We start from the raw sequence: 17283 nt of genomic DNA on the forward strand, positions 1-17283 counted from the left end.
AGTTGCCAAGGGGAGTGCCCATACCAGATATTCAATTCTTCTTTGTTGGTGGAGAGGGTGGAGTTGTTGATGATGTAGGCTTGTTATCCCTCTTCCAAGGCATAGGCTCGCCATCATAGAAGGATGACCGAGTCTCCTGAATCCTCAAATCTGCAACCAAACTCATCCTCTTGAATCTATACTCATACTCCCAGTTTTGATTTTGCAGGTCATAAATCTAGGCTTGGAGGTGCTCGATTTTCTCTTGAAGCTTGAAGATGGCCTCCCCAATGTCCTTGGCGTCCAGCTTGTGGTTGTTGGTTAACTTCGTGATCATAATGTGATAGGAGTGAAGTCCACGCTCCACCAACTCCTGGCACCTGAAAACTTGTTGCTCCATTGCCTCGAGCCTTGTCTCCACGCTTCCGGTCCTCCTTGGTCCCTCAACATCACGGATGTGCAGCACCCACTAATGCATCTCAATGGTTTGAGGGTGTTGCAGCACTTCCGCGAGGTAGGGGTTGATGACCTTATCGAAGAACTTGTCCTTGGGGGCACTTGGAGACGTCATGATGATCTAGATCTGTCAGAAAAACAACTCGAAACAAGAAGAGAGGATATTCACGTGATACGGTGGTCAAAACCTTCGGGAGATTATATAATGAATTTTTATCGACCAAAATATGTAACATGCAAGAAAACGGAGTCCGAAGAGTGCACGAGGTGCCCACGAGGTAGGGGGCGCGCCCTCCACACTCGTGGAGCCCTCGTGTCCTTCCCGGACTGCTTCTTATTTTTTTTATTTTTCTAAACATTCCAAAACGGAGAAAAATTGCCATTAGAACTGTTTTGGAGTCGGTTTACTTACCGTACCACATACCTATTCCTTTTCGGAGTCTAAAACGTTCCGAAAAGTGTTCCTTATGTATTCCTCCGGGGTTACGATTTCAATAACATTGGTTTCAACATTTATAGGATTACCTGAGATATAATGTTTGATTCTTTGACCGTTCACCACCTTCGGATTTGTGCCTTCGAAGTTGTTGATTTTTATGGCACCGGAACGATAGACCTCCTCGATAACGTAAGGACCTTCCCATTTAGAGAGAAGCTTTACTGCAAAAAATCTTAAACGAGAGTTGTATAGCAATACATAATCACCTACATTAAACTCACGCTTTTCTATCCTTTTGTCATGCCGTCTTTTAACCTTTTCTTTAAACAATTTGGCATTCTCATAGGCTTGGGTTCTCCGTTCATCAAGTGAGCTAATGTCAAATAACCTCTTCTCACCGGCAAGTTTGAAATCATAGTTGAGCTCTTTAATATCCCAATATGCCGTATGTTCTAGTTCGAGAGGTAAGTGACATGCTTTTCCATAAACCATTTTATACGGAGACATACCCATATGATTTTTATATGTAGTTCTATAGGCCCATAATGCATCATCAAGTTTCTTGGACCAATTCTTTCTAGATCTATTAACAGTCTTTTGCAAAATTAATTTGAGTTATCTATTACTTAATTTTACTTGACCACTAGACTGTGGGTGATAAGGAGATGCAATCCTATGATTAATGTCATACTTAGCAAGCATTTTACGAAAAGCACCGTGAATAAAATGTGAACCACCATCAGTCATTAGATACTAGGGACTCCAAACCTCGGAAAAATAACTTTAAGCATCTTAATAGAGGTGTTATGATCAGCACTACTAGTTGGAATAGCTTCTACCCACTTAGTAACGTAATCAACAGCAACTAAAATATGTGTATATCCATTAGAGGAAGGAAACAACCCCATATAATCAAAGCCCCAAACATTAAATGGTTCAATAACAAGTGAATAATTCATAGGCATTTCTTGATGTCTACTAATATTACCAATTCTTCGACATTCATCACAAGATAAGACAAACTTACGGGCATCCTTGAAGAGAGTAGACCAATAAAAACCAGATTGCAATACCTTATGTGCAGTTCTATCTCCAGTATGGTGTCCTCCATAAGCCTTGGAGTGAAACTTGCGTAGGATCTGTTCATGTTCATGCTCAGGTACACAACGTCTAATAGCACCATCTACTACTTCTTTATAAAGATGTGGATCATCCCAGAAGTAATGTCTTAAATCATAGAAAAACTTTTTTCTTTTGCTGGTATGTGAAACTAGGTGGTATAAACTTAGCAACAATGTAATTAGCATAATCAGCATACCATGGAGCAGTGTGAGAAGCATTTATGACATTTAGTTGTTCATCAGGAAAGCTATCATCAATAGAACCTAGACAAGTTGTCTGCAACGGGGTTCTCAGCTCCCTTTCTGTCAATAATATGCAAATCAAATTCTTCTAGCAAGAGAACCCAACTAATAAGTCTAGGTTTAGCATCTTTCTTTTCCATAAGATATTTAATTGCAGCATGATCAGTGTGAATAGTTACTTTAGAATCAACAATATAAGGTTTGAACTTATCACAAACAAATACAACTACTAAGAATTCTTTTTCCGTAGTAGCATAATTTCTCTGGGCATTGTCTAGAGTTTTACTAGCATATTGAATAACATTTAATTTCTTATCAACTCTTTGCCCTAGAACAACACCTACAGCATAATCACTAGCATCACACATAATTTCAAAAGGTAAATTCCAATCAGGTGGCTGAACAATAGGTGCAGAGATTAATGCTTTCTTAAGTATTTCAAAGGCTTCTACACAATCATCATCAAAGACGAATGTTATATCTTTTTGTAATAAATTAGTCAGAGGCCGAGAATTTTTTGAGAAGTCCTTAATGAACCTCCTACAAAAACCGGCATGACCAAGGAAACTTCTTATACCTTTGATGTCCTTGGGACACGACATCTTTTCAATAGCATCAACTTTAGCTTTATCAACTTCAATGCCTCTTTCAGAAATTTTGTGCCCCAAGACAATACCTTCATTAACCATAAAGTGGCATTTCTCCCAATTTAAGACAAGGTTAGTTTCTTAACATCTCTGCAAAACTCGATCAAGGTTGCTTAAGCAATCATCAAAAGAGGATCCATAAACGGAGAAATTATCCATGAATACCTCACATATCTTTTCACAAAAATCAGAAAATATAGCCATCATGCATCTTTGAAAGGTAGCAGGTGCATTACATAAACCAAAATGCATATGTCTATAAGCAAAAGTACCGAAAGAACAAGTAAAAGTGGTCTTAGATTGATCATCAGCTGATACAGGTATTAGAGAGAAGCCAGAATAACCATCTAGAAAGCAAAAATGTGTATGTTTGGATAATCTTTCTAGCATTTGATCAATGAAAGGTAAGGGGTAATGATCCTTTTAGTAGCCTTATTTAATTTGCGGAAATCAATTACCATCCTATAACCTGTAATAATTCTTTGCGGAATAAATTCATCTTTATCATTAGGAATGACAGTAATACCTCCCTTCTTAGGAACACAATGGACAGGACTTACCCACTGACTATCAGCAATGAGATAAATTATACCTGCCTCAAGGAGCTTTAGTATTTCTTTTCTTACCACTTCTTTCATCTTAGAATTCAGCCGTTGTTGGTGATCAATAACTGGTTTGGCATCTTTCTCCAAATTTATTTTGTGTTGACATAGAGTGTGACTAATGCCCTTAAGATCATCAAGAGTATATCCAATATCAGCACGGTGCTTCTTCAGAGTTTTCAATAATTTTTCTTCCTCCTTCTCTGAAAGGTTAGCACTAATAATAACAGGGTATATCTTCTTTTCATCGAGATAAACATATTTAAGAGTATCAAGCAATGGTTTAAGCTCAAACACGGGATCACTCTTGGGTGGAGGAGGACCCCCTAAGATTTCAACAGGCAAGTTGTGTTTCAGAATAGGTCCCTGTTTAAAGAACACTTCATCTATTTCCCTTCTTTCATTCATATACATATCATTTTCATGGTCTAGCAAATATTGTTCTAAAGGACCACTAGGAGGTACGACAATAGAATCAAGACCAATAATTTCATCTTTACTAGGCAATTCTTCTTCACGGTGTTGTCTATGAAATTTAGAAAAGTTGAACTCATGAGACATATCACCGATACGTCTCCAACGTATCTATAATTTTTGATTGCTCCACTGTTTTGAATGTTTATGGGATTTATTATACACTTTTATATCATTTTTGGGACTAACCTATTAACCCAAAGCCCAGTGCCAGTTTCTGTTTTTTACCCTGTTTTAGGGTTTCGAAGAAAAGGAAAATCAAACGGAGTCCAATTGACCTGAAACTTCATGGAACTCATTTTTGGAAGGAAATAAGCCCAGAAGACTTGGAGTGCACGTCGGGGGATCTGCGAGGAGGTCACGAGGTAGGGGGGCGCGCCCTCCACCCTCGTGGGCCCCTCATGGGCCCCTCGTGGCCCCCCTGACGTACTTCTTCCGCCTATATATCTCCATATACCCTAAAAACATCCGAGAGCACAATAGATCGGGAGTTCCGCCGCCAGAAGCCTCCGTAGCCACCAAAAGCCAATCTAGACCCGTTCTGGCACCCTGCCGGAGGGGGAATCCCTCTCCGGTGGCCATCTTCATCATCCCGGTGCTCTCCATGACGAGGAGGGAGTAGTTCTCCCTCGGGGCTGAGGGTATGTACCAGTAGCTATGTGTTTGATCTCTCTCTCTCGTGTTCTCGATTTGGCACGATCTTGATGTATCGCGAGCTTTGCTATTATAGTTGGATCTTATGTTTCTCCTTCCCCTCTACTCTCTTGTAATGAATTGAGTTTCCCCTTTGGAGTTATCTTATCGGATTGAGTCTTTAAATATTTGAGAACACTTGATGTATGTCTTGCCATGCGTATTTGTGGTGACAATGGGATACCACGTGATTCACTTGATGTATGTTTTGGTGATCAACTTGCGGGTTCCGCCCATGAACCTATGCATAGGGGTTGGCACACGTTTTTGTCGTGATTCTCCGGTAGGAACTTTGGGGCACTCTTTGAGGTTCTATGTGTTGGTTGAATAGATGAATCTGAGATTGTGTGACGCATATCGTATAATCATACCCATAGATACTTGAGGTGACATTGGAGTATCTAGGTGACATTAGGGTTTTGGTTGATTTGTGTCTTAAGGTGTTATTCTAGTACGAACTCTAGGGCTGCTTGTGACACTTATAGGAATAGCCCAACGGATTGATTGGAAAGAATAACTTTGAGGTGGTTTCGTACCCTACCATAATCTCTTCGTTCGTTATCCGCTATTAGTGGCTTTGGAGTGACTCTTTGTTGCATGTTGAGGGATGGTTATGTGATCCAATTATGTTATTATTGTTGAGAGAACTTACACTAGCGAAAGTATGAACCCTAGGCCTTATTTCCTATCATTGCAATACCGTTTACGCTCACTTTTATCACTTGCTACCTTGCTGTTTTTATTATTTCAGATTACAAATACCTTTATCTACTATCCATATACCACTTGTTTCACCATCTCTTCGCCGAACTAGTGCACCTATACAATTTACCATTGTATTAGGTGTGTTGGGAACACAAGAGACTCTTTGTTATTTGGTTGCAGGGTTGCTTGAGAGAGACCATCTTCATCCTATGCCTCCTATGGATTGATAAACCTTAGGTCATCCACTTGAGAGAAAATTGCTACTGTCCTACAAACCTCTGCACTTGGAGGCCCAACAGCGTCTACAAGAAGAAGGTTGTGTAGTAGACATCAAGCTCTTTTCTGGCGCCGTTGCCGGGGAGGTTAGCGCTTGAAGGTATATCTTTAGATCTTGCAATCGAGTCTTTTAGTTTCTTGTTTTATCACTAGTTTAGTTTATAAAAGAGAACTATAAAAAATGGAATTAAGTTTGCCTCATACACTTCATCTTTTTAATATCTTTCGTGAGTATGATGGAAAGGATAATTGTGCCCAAGTGCTAGAAGAATAAATCTATAAAATGTTTGGCACTAAATATTTGAATAATGAGCATGATTGCAATGTTGTTAGTATGAATTCCTTGAATATCCATGATGCTAATGATATGCAAAGCCACAAGCTTGGGGAAGCTACGTTTAATGAAGATGATATTTTTAGTCTCCCAAGTTTTGATGAGCAAATTTATTATGATGAAAGCATGCCTCCTATCTATGATGATTATTGTGATGACACATATGGTTTAAAGAATAATAATAACAATGAAACTTGTCATCTTGATTTCAATTTTCAATCCCATGATAGTTACTCTGTTGAGTTTGCTCCCACTATTCCGATTGAGAAGAATTTTGCTTATGTGGAGAGTAGTAAATTTTATATGCGTGTAGATCATGAAAAGAATGCTTTAGGTGCTGGTTATATTGTTGAATTCATTCATGATGATACTGAAAATTATTATGAGGGAGGAATATATGCTTGTAGAAATTGCAATAGTGTCAAGTTTCCTCTCCATGAACTTAAAGTTTTGAAGTTATGCTTGTTTTGCCTTCCTATACTAGTTGATTATTGTTCCCATAAATTGTTTGCTCACAAAATCCCTATGCATAGGAAGTGGGTTAGACTTAAATGTGTTAGTCATATTCTTCATGATGCTCTCTTTATGTTACAATTCTTATCTTTTATGTGAGCATCATTGAAATCATCATGCCTAGATAGGGGCGTTAAACGATAGCGCTTGTTGGGAGGCAACCCAATTTTATTTTTGTTCCTTGCTTTTTGCTCCTGTTTAGTAATAAATAATTCATCTAGCCTCTGTTTAGATGCGTTTTTAGGTTTTAATTAGTGTTTGTGCCAAGTAGAACCGTTGGGAAGACTTGGGGGAAGTCTTTATGATCATGCTGTAAAAAACAGAAACTTTAGCGCTCACGAGAATTGCTGCCATTTTTATTTGGAGAGTGATATTTAGTTAATTATTATTTTTAGATGATTAATAGACAAATTACTCAGGTCCAGCAATTTATTTTAGAATTTTTGGGGTTCCAGAAGTTTGCGTTAGTTATAGATTACTACAGACTGTTCTGTTTTGACAGATTCTGTTTTTCGTGTGTTGTTTGCTTATTTTGATGAATCTATGACTAGTAAAAGAGTTTATAAACCATAGATAAGTTGGAATACAGTAGGTTTAACACTAATATAAATAAATAATGAGTTCATTACAGTACCTTGAAGTGGTGTTTTGTTTTCTTTCGCTAACGGAGCTTACGAGTTTTCTGTTAAGTTTTGTGTTGTGAAGTTTTCAAGTTTTGGGTAAAGATTCAATGGACTATGGAATAAGAAGTAGCAAGAGCCTAATCTTGGGGATGCCCAAGGCACCCCAAGGTAATATTCAAGGACAACCAAAAGCCTAAGCTTGGGGATGCCCCGGAAGGCATCCCCTCTTTCGTCTTCATTCATCGGTAATTTTACTTGGAGCTATATTTTTATTCGCCACATGATATGTGTCTTGCTTGGAGCGTCTTGTATGATTTGAGTCTTTGCCTTTTAGTTTACCACAATCATCCTTGCTGTACACACCTTTTGAGATAGACTCACATGATTTGAAATTTATTAGAATACTCTATGTGCTTCACTTATATCTTTTGAGCTATATAGTTTTTGCTCTAGTGCTTCACTTATATCTTTTAGAGCACGGCGGTGGTTTTATTTTATAGAAATAATTGATCTCTCATTCTTCACTTATATTATTTTGAGAGTCCTTTAGAACAACATGGAAATTTGCTTTTAGGAATAATATAAAAACTTTTATAGAAGTGCGTTTAATACTATGAGAAGTTTGATGCTTGATAATTGTTTTGAGATATGAAAATGGTGATATTAGAGTCATGCTAGTTGAGCGGTTATGAATTTAAGAAATACTTGTGTTGAAGTTTGTGATTCCCGTAGCATGCACATATGGTGAACCGTTATGTGATGAAGTTGAAGCATGATTTATTTATTGATTGTCTTCCTTATGAGTGGCGGTCGGGGACGAGCGATGGTCTTTGGGTTCAATCTTGCGGTGCTCGATCCCAGTGACAGAAAGGGAAACGACACATATTGTATTGTTGCCATCGAGGATGAAAAGATGGGGTTTATATCATATTGCATGAGTTTATCCCTCTACATCATGTCATCTTACTTAAAGCATTACTCTGTTCTTATGAACTTAATACTCTAGATGCATGCTGGATAGCGATTGATGTGTGGAGTAATAGTAGTAGATACAGAATCGTTTCGGTCTACTTGTCGCGGACGTGATGCCTATATACATGATCATGCCTAGATATTCTCATAACTATGCTCAATTCTATCAATTGCTTGACAGTAACTCGTTTACCCACCGTAATACTTATGCTCTTGAGAGAAGCCACTAGTGAAACCTATGGCCCCTGGGTCTATCTTCCATCATATTAATCTTCCAACACTTAGCTATTTCTATTGCCGCTTATTTTACTTTGCATCTTTATTTCTCTTTATCATAAAAATACCAAAAATATTATCTTATCATATCTCACTCTCGTAAGTGACCTTGAAGGGATTGACAACCCCTTTATTGTGTTGGTTGCGAGGTTCTTATTTGTTTGTGTAGGTGCGTGGGACTCGAGCGTGATCTCCTACTGGATTGATACCTTGGTTCTCAAAAACTAGGGAAAATACTTACGCTATTTTACTGCATCACCCTTTCCTCTTCAAGGGAAAACCAACGCAGTGCTCAAGAGGTAGCACGGGCCTCCCCCGTCGCGGCCTCCGTTGTCCCTGGCACCGGCTCCGGCAGCACAGCGAGAGCCACACCCGCCCCCCGTACCTCCGAGCCATCGGATCCCGAGGAGATTCCCAGCCCCGAGACCACTAGACGCTCTCCCGACGGCTAGAACATGGAGGTCACCGATCTCGGGCTTGCCGCCATTTCGCACGGAGCAGAGGGGAAAGGGGGTGGCCGGGGTGGGTGGTGGGGGATGGAGAGTTGAAGTGGCCGCCGCGGCCGGAGTGACCCGTGGCGTGGGCGCAAAGCATGATGGACGCCGGTGCCGGAGTAGCGCACGACGGTGGGGGCCGGCGCGCTCTCTCTCGCTATCGCTCTCGAAAACTTTCAGCTACTGACTTCCTGGATGATGAAGCCTACTCACCAAAGATTCTTTTACATAAAAATAATAATCGTAACATACTTCCACGTATCAAGTGTGATGCCACATTTCTCCGGGAATGCACAATGCATCCTAAGGGCATCTCCGGGACCGACCCTCAAACCGCCCGCAATTGTCATTCCAAACGTGTTTTGTCGATCCGCTCGATGGTCCGGATGTGCTTTTTCCCATAAACTGGAGACAAACTGCGAGCACGCGCGCAGGGGAGGGGGGTGCTTTGCCAACGCCCGGACTGCTGCCATGTTCGCTCTTAACTACCTTGGCCCACCCCAAAAAAAACCACCCGCCTCTCTCACGCTTTCCATCCGATGCACGCGCCGCTTCCCATGACACATCAATCTCGTCCCAAAGCACGCAGCGCCCAACATTGATGTCGCGTGCTACTTGTGAGCCGTGTGGTTTTTTCTCCGAAGAGGATGGGAGATGCAGTACAATAGAGATAAGTATTTCCCTCAGTGAGAACCAAGATTTATCGAACCAATAGGACAATCATGCAAAGCCTCATGCACAACATCTGCACACACAAAAGCAAATACTTGCACCCAACATGAGCAAGAGGGTCGTCAATCCCCTTGAAATCGTTACTTGCAAGGATCAAATCTTGTCGTGGTAGATAGGTAAATTGTAAAACAAAATAAAAGAATAAGGTTGCAGCAAAGGTAATTCAGTTCATATGTGTCGAGTGAATCCGTAGGCGCCGGAATGATACTACACAATAACAGGGGAACGATTGTGTTTTCAGCCTATAGGGCGTTATTCTCTTGCAAAGATGCATTAGAGGCGGAGCTGGGCGTATGTATGGAAGGCTTATCATTTGCAATTCAGCGGACTGATTCGCCGATCGTCGTCGAGATGGACTCGAGCATGGCTGTGTCCATGATTTTATGCGACAAGGTGAACCGTTCAGTGTACGCTTTGTTGGTTAACGAGATTAGATTCTTAATGCACCTTAGACAAACTTGCATTACTCATGTCTCCCGTTCTCAGAATAAAGCGAGTGATAGTTTAGCAAAGTTTGCTACAGTTGAAGGTCGGACTATAACTTGGCTAGGGTCTGGTCCTGTGGAGACCTTGGAGATTGTCCATGATGATTGTAAAGACCTTGTGATTGAGCAATACAAGTTTTTTCTCCCACAAAAAAAGGTAATTCGGTTTTTGTAATATGATAAAGGTAGACCCGGGGCCATAGTTTTCACTAGAGACTTCTCTCTCAAACACATAGCATACGGTGGGTGAACAAATAATTGTTGGTTAATTGATAAAAAAGCATATAGTTATAATGATATTCAAGGCAATGATCATGTATATAGGCATCACGTCGAAGACTAGTAGACCGACTCTTGCCTGCATATACTACTATTACTCCACCAATCGACCGCTATCTAGCATGCATCTATGGTATTAAGTATGAAATAAAGTAACGTCTTAAGCAAGATGACATGATGTAGACAAATTAAACTCATAAATATGAATAAAACCCATCGTTTTATCCTTAATGACAACAATACAAATACGTGTCTTGCCCCTTTCTGTCACTGGGATAGAGCACCGCAAGATTGAACCCAACACAAAGCACCTCTCCCACTGAACATAAATCAACCTAGTTGTCCAAACCAAATGGATAGATCGAAGAGAAATATAAAGCTATAACAATCATGCATGATAAAGTTCAGAAAAGGCTCCATTACTCCTCATAAATATTTAGATCCTAAACCCACAATTCATCAGATCCCAACAAACACACCGCAAAAGAAGATTGCATCGGATAGAACTCGTAGAACATCAAGGAGAACATGGTATTGAAGATCAAAGAGAGAGAAGAAGCCATCTAGGTACTAGCTATAGACCCGTAGGTCCGTGGTGAACTACTCACGCATCATCGGAAGGCAACAAGGATGATGTACAAGGTGATCGATTCCCCTCCGGCAGAGTACCGGAAAAGGCCTCCAGATGGGATCACGGAAGAATAGAAGCTTGCGACAGCAAAAAAAGTGTTTCGGGTGGCTCTCTGGTATATTGAAAATATTTGGAAATTTATAGAGGCGGAATTAGGTCAAGAGGTGCCACGGGGGGCCAAGAAGCTTGAGGGCGCCCCCCGGGGTGCGCCCTATGAGCTTGTCGCTCACCCGCGGCTCTTCTGGTCTTCTCCCAAACCTTCTAGGGTTAGAAAAAATTAATCCAAATATTTTTCTCTGTTTGGACTTCGTTTGATTATGATTTTCTGAAAAGCCAAAAACAAGCAAAAAACAACAACTGGAACTGGGCACTAGGTTAATGGGTTAGTCCAAAAAATGATACAAAATAGCATATAAATGCGTATAAAACATGTAAGATTGATACGATAATATCATGGAACAATAAAATATTGTAGATACGTTCGAGACGTATCAAGCATCCCCAAGCTTAATTCCTGCTCGTGCTCGAGTAGGTAAATAATAAAAACATAATTTTTGATGTGGAATGCTACCTAACATGTTTATCATGTAATCTTTCTTTTTAGGGTATGAATATTAAGATCCGAATGATTCAAAGCAATGGTCTATAATTTGATATAAAGACATCAATACTCAGGCATACCAACAAACAATCATGCCTTTCAAAATAAAAATGCTAAAGAACGCTATCCCTACGGAATCATATAATCTTGTCTTGCTTGGCCTTCCTAACACAAAGTATTAATCATGAGCTACCCCGATGACAAGCCGAGCAATTGATTCATACATTTTAACAGGCTTCAACTTTTCAACCCCATGCAATACATGAGTGTGAGCCATGGACGTAACACTATGAGTGGAATAGAATGTGGTGATAGATATCAATAAGAGGAAGTCAAAAAAAGAAGATAGTATCACATCGACGCGGCTAATAAACTGGCTATGGAGATGCCCATCAATTGATGTCAACGCGAGGAGTAGGGATTGTCATGCAACAGATGCACTAAGAGCTATAAGTGTATGAAAGCTCAAACTAAAAACTAAGTGGGTGTGCATCCAACTTGCTTGCTCATGAAGACCTCGGGCATTTGAGGAAGCCCATCATCGGAATATGCAAGCCAAGTTCTATAACGTTAAAGTCCCACTAGTATATGAAAGTGATAACATAGGAGACTCTCTGTATGAAGAACATGGTGCTACTCTAAAGAGCAAGTGTGGAAACATGGTGCTACTCTGAAGCACAAGTGTGGAAAAGGGAGAAGGGACAATATAGCACCATGTTTTTCATATAGAGAGTCTCCTATGTTGTCACTTTCATATATTAGTAAGAGTTTTTCATTATAGAACTTGGCTTGTATATTTCGATGATGGGCCTCCTCAAATACCGAGGTCTTCATAGACAAACAAGTTGGATGCACACCCACTTAGTTTCTATTTTGAGCTTTCATACACTTATAGCTCTTAGTGCATCCATTGCATGTCAATCCCTACTCCTCTCATTGACATCAATTGATGGGCATCTTCATAGCATGTTGATTAACCGCGTCGATGAGAGACTTTCTTTCCTTTTTGTATTCTCCATATTAATCTCTACCACCGCACTATATTCCACCCATAGTTCTATATTCGTGCCTTGTGCTCAAGTATTGCGTGGGGTTTGAAAAAAAGCTAAAGTGCGTTAAAAAGTATGAACCAATTGCTTGGCTGACATCGGGGTTGTACATGATTTATATTTTGTGTTAAGAAGATGGAGCATGACAAGACTATATGATTTTGTAGGGATATCGTTCGTTGGCATTTTTATTTTAAAATGCATGATTGTTTGTTGGTATGCCTGCGTATTGATGTCTTTATATCAAATTATAGACTATTGCTTTGAATCATTCGGATATAAATATTCATATCATAAAAGAACTATTACATGATAGACGTGTTAGGTAGTATTCCACATCAAAAATTCACTTTTTATCATTTACCTATTCGAGGACGAGCATGAATTAAGCTTGTGGATGCTTGATACATTTGCAACATATCTATAATTTTGATTGTTCTATGTTATTATAGTATCAATCTTGGATGTTTATATGCAATTTATATCCTTTTTTGAACCGATCTATTAACCTTGTGCCCAGTGCTAGTTGTTTTTTTTTTCTTGTTTTCAGCTTTTCAGAAAATTAATATCGAACGGAGAAAAAACTTTGGATTAATTTTTTCTAGACTAGAAAGGACCCACGAAGGTTTAAGAGAAGACTAGAAGAGCCACGAGGGAGCGACAAGCTCGCTAGGCGCGCCCAAGGGGCCGCCCCCAGGCTTGTGGGCCCCTCGTGGAACCTCTTGCCCTAATTCCACCTCTATAAATTCCCAAATATTCCATATATACCAGAGAGCCACCCGAAACACTTTTTCCGCCATCGCAAGCTTCTGTTCTTTCGCGATCCCATCTGGAAAGACGGAGGCCACATAGGCGCATATTCTGCGTAATAAGTACCTTCACTCCAAAACTTTGTCCCAGGTGACAGTAAGGCCGACGGACTCACCTTTTTGGAAATGACTGATGAGAGTTAAATCAGTCTTTTTCAATAGGACAAAGTTTATAGTTGGAAACAGTACCACTACGAGATTATGGGACGATACATGGCTAGGGGAAAGACCACTCGCGCTTCAATATCCTTCCCTTTATAGCATTGTTCAACGAAGAGACGCTTACGTTGCAACAGTACTACAATCCACTCCTCTCAATATTCACTTCAGGAGGGCGCTAGCGGGAAACCGTTGGGAATCCTGGCTCCATCTCGTGAGAAGGTTGATGGATGTTCAGCTTTTTCAACGGTTCGATCAGTTGTGCTGGAAGCTAACTAAGAATGGAGAGTTTTTGGTTAAATCCATGTATCTGGACGTTATCAACTCTAGCTCTATTCCTAGTTCTAAACATGTTTGGAAAGTCAGAGTACCTTTGAAAGTTAAAGTGTTTATGTGGTTTGTACATAAACAAGTCATTTTAACTAAGGACAACTTGGCAAAACGCAACTGGACAGGATCTACAAGATGTAGTTTTTGTGATCATGATGAACCCATCAAACACCTCTTTCTTGACTGCCCTTTGGCAAAAAATTTGTGGCGGACCGTTCACATAGCCTTTAATATTACTCCTCTGAATACTATCAACACATTTTTTTGGGACGTGGCTTGACGGGATAGATTCCGAAACAGCGAGACACATTCGTGTAAGAGTATGTGCTTTATTATGGGCAGTCTGAAACTACAGAAATGATTTGGTCTTTAACAAAACAATAAATATTCATTTTTTGCAGGTTATTTTCCGAGCCATTGCATTGATCCGTATGTGGTCGCTATTCACTCCGACGAAGGCCAGGGAGCATATGGTTACTAGATCTATCCGATGGAAGATGGTAGCACTGGCTATTTTCAACCAGTTTAGATGGCGGCCATGTAATAGGATAGGCAATTAGTGTTCCTATCTTTTTTATGCCAGCCGGTTGTGGCTTTTCTTTTACTTTTCTGCTCTTCGTGAGCATTTTTCGTTCTTTTGTTTGAGACATGATGACTTGTGTTGAACCTTTTTGCTTATTAATAAGTATGACCGTATACATCGTTCTGATGCAGAGGCCGGGATCATCCCCCCCCCCCCCCCTCCCCCTTCAAAAAAGAAAAAGAAAAAAAATCTCCCGACTTATTAGACTTCTTTGATGATTCTGGTTCCACGGACCCTTTCAGTTTCTCTAAAGCTTAAACTTAACAGCCCAGCGAGGAAAAAAGTGGCACAAACAATATTAGAATGAATAAAAAACATCAAATGATGCCACACCAGCATAATCTGATTAAAACAGGACAGTTAACTCACCAGTCTAAAGTGGGCGAAGGCTTTCAATTGATTCCTCGGGCAGGGAGCGTAGGATGCAGCTAGAACCATATGCCTTCTTCAGCATCTTGTCAAAAAAATTAACCTACGCAAGATTTGACTCAGCAACCCAAATAACAAGAGAAGTATCACACTGAGATTAATTTTTACATCTGGTAGTAGAGCATCTTTTTTAACTCCAAAACAAATATCAAGGTCCCTGACCCAAATCAGAAAGTGCCAATAGTGACAGTTCTCTACACCAAATTCTATATCACCAAAGTACTCAATTTTTCTGTTCCTTGGCAATCTAATTAGCCAGCAGCAGGATCTACAGTCGGTGTGTGGTAGTACTGTAATGTGGCAGCTTTTGAAATTAGCTGCTAATATATTGGTTTTGTGTAGCAGATTTTTCATGGCAGCCACGTAAGTACTCTCTTCATTTCTATATAGTATAAGTCATTTTAGAGATTTCAATAAGGGACTACGTACGGAGCAAAATGAGTGAATCTATACCTTAAAATATGCCTATATACATCCGTATATAGTTTGTATTGAAATTTCTAAAAAGACTTATATTCAAAAATGGAGGGAGTAGCAGCTATAGTAAAAAAGACTTCGAGTTGGGCTAGGAACCGGGAAAGAATGGAGTTTGCGAGGGCTTCCGAGATGGTCTCAAACTCTCAATTCACGCTTAATTAAACTTGGCACTAAGCTTGAAATGCATGCAAGCAAATCCGATTTCCTGACGGATCACATCACATACGCATGCACGGTTTGGAATCCCCTCACGTATCGGCATCACACCTGAGCTGAGCTCATCAATAAAAGGCAGCCAACCAGCTGCCTTTGCCCTGAACCTCGCTCTGACTTCTCTTCTCTTCTCGCACTTCCAATCTCCTCCATCTTCTCCTTCACCAATCACCAGCCCTAACCCAGCGACCGGCGTCCCCTGTTCCCATGGAGATTGCCTACCCCTACGGGGAGCTCACGAGGAAGCACGGCTTCATGACAGCCGAGCCGTTTGACGCCAAGACCGGCATCATGCCCGGCCCGAAGCGCGCGCCGGAGATGGAGATCCTTCGGCGGCGCTTTCAATCCGAGCTCGTCGCCGTCCGTGGCCTCCTCCACAAGGCGGCCGCCGTGCTAGTTCCCGCCTCGTCCCCGTCGGCTCCCCGCGTGCGCAGTCGTCCAAGGTTCTTGGCCGAGGAGCCGCTGGCCAAGAAGAGGAAGGCGCCCCCTTCCATTCCCGTGATCAACCGCAAGAAGGCGGCAACGAAGACGAAGATGACGGCCTCTGAGAGGGAGATGCTCGCGGAAGAACTGGAGCTGTTCGTTGCGGAAATCCCCGATCACGTCGTCGAGCTCTTGAAGAAGGCAAGAAGCAGAGCTGCGCCACCCGCCCCGACGAAATCGAGATCGATATCCACGCGTTGGACGACGCCGCCGTCGTCGAGTTGCAAGAGCGGGTTGACAAGTTCGCTCGAGAGAGGAGGTCGAATCCGTTGCCGCAAGAACGGCACCAGGACGGCCCGAAGGTGATGGCCGAAGAGGAGGAGGAATACGTTGACATCTGTGGCGGCGTCTCTCCGTTAGCGATCGTGCCGCAACCTCTGCTGCAAGAACGGCACCAAGACGGCCGTAAGGCCATGGCCGAAGAGGAGGAGGAGGAGGAAGATGTTGACATCTGTGGTGGCGTCTCCCCCTTACCGATCGTGCCGGCACCTCTGCTGCTCGTCGAAGATGAAACAGCCAGCGGCAGCCCTAGCTCAAGCAGCACCGATTCCAGCGACAGCGATTCAGATACTGATTCCGACAGCAGTGACTCGGGTTCAGAGCACTCCGGTAGCAGCAGTGGCTCGGATTCTGATTCAGACGAGATCGTCGACGGTCCAGCTCCGGCCATCGCGCCTCCAACATGCGAGCAGCTCGCCCGTGCTCTGGAAAGGCAGCGAAAGGAGGCCACGTCCCGGGCGAGGGAGAAGGCCCGTCAGGAGGTGCTCCAGACGGAGAGGATGGCAATGCCCGATGATACCCTACACCCAGAGGACCTCAAGACGCTGGGCATTGATGAGTACAACACGGCGAGGCCCAACAACTTGTTGCGGCAGATTGGACTCTACCTCAAGCTTGACGACGACCGGAAGCATCATCATCATCATCAAATCTTCGAAGAAGACCTAGAGGAAGGGGAGATTAGATCGTGATGTAATTGCTGATGGCTTGATGCCTCAGAGAAAACTTGTAGCTCTCTTTTGCAAATTGTATGTGTGCTGAACATGATTGGATATATGAAAGTACATGATCGATTGTAAATAGTATCATATACATCTTTAAAATTCATGAACATTTTTGTTTTTGTTTCTCCAGTTTCATTTTCCAGAATACATGAATTTTTTATTTAAAACTCGT

The sequence above is a fragment of the Triticum aestivum genome, chromosome 3A (assembly GCF_018294505.1).
Source record: "Triticum aestivum cultivar Chinese Spring chromosome 3A, IWGSC CS RefSeq v2.1, whole genome shotgun sequence".
Lineage (NCBI taxonomy): Eukaryota > Viridiplantae > Streptophyta > Magnoliopsida > Poales > Poaceae > Triticum > Triticum aestivum.